General features: G+C 52.2%; 1 non-coding gene across 1 annotated transcript in view; it reads right to left on the bottom strand.

Annotated features, from left to right (window-relative positions):
- Positions 1 to 1,650, bottom strand: part of LOC126434963 (small subunit ribosomal RNA) — a 1,910-nt gene extending 260 nt beyond the window's left edge. The window contains exon 1 of the ribosomal RNA XR_007579622.1: positions 1 to 1,650. This exon is cut by the window's left edge and continues 260 nt beyond it. This is a non-coding gene — a ribosomal RNA (small subunit ribosomal RNA).
- Positions 1,651 to 5,000: the final 3,350 nt, after the last annotated feature.

The raw sequence follows: 5,000 nt of genomic DNA, 5'->3' as shown, positions 1-5,000 counted from the left end.
TCCCTAGCACGAAGGAGGTTCAGCGGGTTACCCCGACCTTTCGGCCTAGGAAGACACGCTGATTCCTTCAGTGTAGCGCGCGTGCGGCCCAGAACATCTAAGGGCATCACAGACCTGTTATTGCTCAATCTCGTGCGGCTAGAAGCCGCCTGTCCCTCTAAGAAGAAAAGTAATCGCTGACAGCACGAAGGATGTCACGCGACTAGTTAGCAGGCTAGAGTCTCGTTCGTTATCGGAATTAACCAGACAAATCGCTCCACCAACTAAGAACGGCCATGCACCACCACCCACCGAATCAAGAAAGAGCTATCAATCTGTCAATCCTTCCGGTGTCCGGGCCTGGTGAGGTTTCCCGTGTTGAGTCAAATTAAGCCGCAGGCTCCACTCCTGGTGGTGCCCTTCCGTCAATTCCTTTAAGTTTCAGCTTTGCAACCATACTTCCCCCGGAACCCAAAAGCTTTGGTTTCCCGGAGGCTGCCCGCCGAGTCATCGGAGGAACTGCGGCGGATCGCTGGCTGGCATCGTTTATGGTTAGAACTAGGGCGGTATCTGATCGCCTTCGAACCTCTAACTTTCGTTCTTGATTAATGAAAACATACTTGGCAAATGCTTTCGCTTCTGTTCGTCTTGCGACGATCCAAGAATTTCACCTCTAACGTCGCAATACGAATGCCCCCGCCTGTCCCTATTAATCATTACCTCGGGTTCCGAAAACCAACAAAATAGAACCGAGGTCCTATTCCATTATTCCATGCACACAGTATTCAGGCGGGCTTGCCTGCTTTAAGCACTCTAATTTGTTCAAAGTAAACGTGCCGGCCCACCGAGACACTCACTCAAGAGCACCCTGGTAGGATTGCAACGGGGTCCGCCTCGGGACGCACGAGCACGCACGAGGCGCGTCGCACGCCTTCAGCTCGCCCCACCGGCAGGACGTCCCACGATACATGCCAGTTAAACACCGACGGGCGGTGAACCAACAGCGTGGGACACAAATCCAACTACGAGCTTTTTAACCGCAACAACTTTAATATACGCTATTGGAGCTGGAATTACCGCGGCTGCTGGCACCAGACTTGCCCTCCAATAGATACTCGTTAAAGGATTTAAAGTGTACTCATTCCGATTACGGGGCCTCGGATGAGTCCCGTATCGTTATTTTTCGTCACTACCTCCCCGTGCCGGGAGTGGGTAATTTGCGCGCCTGCTGCCTTCCTTGGATGTGGTAGCCGTTTCTCAGGCTCCCTCTCCGGAATCGAACCCTGATTCCCCGTTACCCGTTACAACCATGGTAGGCGCAGAACCTACCATCGACAGTTGATAAGGCAGACATTTGAAAGATGCGTCGCCGGTACGAGGACCGTGCGATCAGCCCAAAGTTATTCAGAGTCACCAAGGCAAACGGACCGGACGAGCCGACCGATTGGTTTTGATCTAATAAAAGCGTCCCTTCCATCTCTGGTCGGGACTCTGTTTGCATGTATTAGCTCTAGAATTACCACAGTTATCCAAGTAACGTGGGTACGATCTAAGGAACCATAACTGATTTAATGAGCCATTCGCGGTTTCACCTTAATGCGGCTTGTACTGAGACATGCATGGCTTAATCTTTGAGACAAGCATATGACTACTGGCAGGATCAACCAGGGAGCTGCGTCAACTAGAGCTGAGCAGCCGGCCGCCCGGGAGTGTGTCCCGGGGGCCCGCGCGAACACGCAAGCGTCCGCTCAATTATTCTGCAAACAGGAGGAGGCTGAGCTCCCCTGCACCATACACCTCGAAACCCTCTCAGGTCCCGGCGGCGCGCAGCGCCGTCCTAAGTACTTGGTCGGGTTCGAGAGAGGCGCAATCGCCCGGAGTTTGGCGAGTAGACGCTTTAGGTGCGACCACCCGTGCTCCCAACTGAGCTTGCCGCTGCCGACAGAGGCCCGGGAGCGTGCTGTCGTGGCATTGCCGGCGGGAGACAACACGCGCCACCTACGGTGACCGGCAGCTCCAACGCCAGCGCCACAGAAGGACAAAAGCCCCACTTGGGTGCCGAAGCGAACTCTCCCAGCACAGCGCACGCGCCAACACGTCCGCACAGCTGCGATACAAACCACCTGCGAGAACCGCAGAGGCGACCGAGCAGCAGACGGCGTCGCGGCGCCGAGCGCCAGGCGGCGGCGCATCCTCAGCGCACACAGTCCTCAATCGGACCAGCACACTGCAGATGTCCACCGCGCTTCGCACCGGGCCCGCGAGGACCTACTTTGGCCGCACGGCGCCGCGTGCAGGGTGCGCCGGCGCGCAGCTGCGCCGCCTGCCGCCTCCGTCGGCCGGCGCGCCTGCCACTGGCCGCCCCCACCAGCCGGCTGTAGCGCGTGCGCCCACGCACCGCGCGGCCAGCACGCCGGGAGGCCCCCCCTCACCGGCCGGGGACGGTCCCACCCAGCCACCGCCGCGTATCGCTTCACACCCAGATGCCATTCACGTTCGTGGGCATGGTGGGTATCGCTGGAACAACCGGTTGGTAGCTCAACCGATCGTCGCCATCACTGATTCACCTCTAGCGAGAACAACCGCACCACAACGGTTTACCAGTTGTTCATTTGCGTAACGTCACCAGCAAACGTAGGCGTCCATCGCCATTTGCAAATTCAACGATTGTTGCATGCCTGTGTCAGGTGTCACGACACACTGTCTGCCCACATACACGCAACAACATGTGCACGCTTCGCGAACACGTGGAAGGTGGCCCCCGTACGTATGCGATGTCCATTGCGCGAACGACTGTCAACCGGCCTCTGTCGCATGTCGCAGATGTGGAACGCAGTGCACCATGCTATCACGGTGTGTGAGAAGAGACGACTACGTCTGACAACACGCGCCACTACATCAACAGACGGCTCATGCTGATCGCCATCCAGGGCATACCACACTGCAATCCAGCTCTTATAGGGAGACGACACGTAGCTGAGTGCACAACATTTGGACCGCATGGTTCGCCGTTGTTGGCGCAGTCGTTGTACGGTCACATGTACCACGATGTATCATTCAGTACATGAGGACCAATGTGCAGTACAGTGTGTGATTTGGACGTACAACATCAGCGGACAGTTGACACAGGCCGTACCACAGCGTAGGCTAAGTGCTTCGCCATGCGAATGCCAATGAACAACTGCAAATGCCAATGAACAACTGCAAAGGGCATTGAGCATGTACGTCCTGCTGCCATCCACATTACAGTGTATAGCTGCAAGGTGTTTAACATGAAGCGATACACTGGGGACCGGGCAGTGCGAGTAGCAAACTATATTGCGGGGGTTGCAGTTGGGCAACACTACACTAATTTAACGCGTCGTATGACAATTACAGAGCAGGTTAAGGCCCAACGTGTGTTGGGTTAAGGCCCAACGTGTGTTGGGTTAAGGCCCAACGTGTGTTGGGTTAAGGCCCAACGTGTGTTGGGTTAAGGCCCAACGTGTGTTGGGTTAAGGCCCAACGTGTGTTGGGTTAAGGCCCAACGTGTGTTGGGTTAAGGCCCAACGTGTGTTGGGTTAAGGCCCAACGTGTGTTGGGTTAAGGCCCAACGTGTGTTGGGTTAAGGCCCAACGTGTGTTGGGTTAAGGCCCAACGTGTGTTGGGTTACAGCACAATGTGGGTTACGTTAAGGCGCAATATAGGTTACGTTAAGGCGCAATATAGGTTACCTTAAGGCGCAATATAGGTTACGTTAAGGCGCAATATAGGTTACGTTAAGGCGCAATATAGGTTACGTTAAGGCGCAATATAGGTTACGTTAAGGCGCAATATAGGTTACGTTAAGGCGCAATATAGGTTACATTAAGGCGCAATATAGGTTACGTTAAGGCGCAATATAGGTTACGTTAAGGCGCAATATAGGTTACGTTAAGGCGCAATATAGGTTACGTTAAGGCGCAATATAGGTTACGTTAAGGCGCAATATAGGTTACGTTAAGGCGCAATATAGGTTACGTTAAGGCGCAATATAGGTTACATTAAGGCGCAATATAGGTTACATTAAGGCGCAATATAGGTTACATTAAGGCGCACTATAGGTTACATTAAGGCGCAATATAGGTTACGTTAAGGCGCAATATAGGTTACGTTAAGGCGCAATATAGGTTACGTTAAGGCGCAATATAGGTTACGTTAAGGCGCAATATAGGTTACGTTAAGGCGCAATATAGGTTACGTTAAGGCGCAATATAGGTTACGTTAAGGCGCAATATAGGTTACGTTAAGGCGCAATATAGGTTACGTTAAGGCGCAATATAGGTTACGTTAAGGCGCAATATAGGTTACGTTAAGGCGCAATATAGGTTACGTTAAGGCGCAATATAGGTTACGTTAAGGCGCAATATAGGTTACGTTAAGGCGCAATATAGGTTACATTAAGGCGCAATATAGGTTACGTTAAGGCGCACTATAGGTTACGTTAAGGCGCAATATAGGTTACGTTAAGGCGCAATATAGGTTACGTTAAGGCGCAATATAGGTTACGTTAAGGCGCAATATAGGTTACGTTAAGGCGCAATATAGGTTACGTTAAGGCGCAATATAGGTTACGTTAAGGCGCAATATAGGTTACGTTAAGGCGCAATATAGGTTACGTTAAGGCGCAATATAGGTTACGTTAAGGCGCAATATAGGTTACGTTAAGGCGCAATATAGGTTACGTTAAGGCGCAATATAGGTTAGGTTAAGGCGCAATATAGGTTAGGTTAAGGCGCAATACAGGTTACGTTAAGGCGCAATATAGGTTAGGTTAAGGCGCAATATAGGTTAGGTTAAGGCGCAATACAGGTTAGGTTAAGGCGCAATACAGGTTACGTTAAGGCGCAATACAGGTTAGGTTAAGGCGCAATACAGGTTAGGTTAAGGCGCAATACAGGTTAGGTTAAGGCGCAATACAGGTTAGGTTAAGGCGCAATACAGGTTAGGTTAAGGCGCAATACAGGTTAGGTTAAGGCGCAATACAGGTTAGGTTAAGGCGC

Source organism: Schistocerca serialis, unplaced genomic scaffold (genome assembly GCF_023864345.2).
Source record: "Schistocerca serialis cubense isolate TAMUIC-IGC-003099 unplaced genomic scaffold, iqSchSeri2.2 HiC_scaffold_1196, whole genome shotgun sequence".
NCBI classification, from domain to species: Eukaryota; Metazoa; Arthropoda; class Insecta; order Orthoptera; family Acrididae; genus Schistocerca; species Schistocerca serialis.
This window is presented reverse-complemented; position numbering and strand designations above follow the sequence as displayed.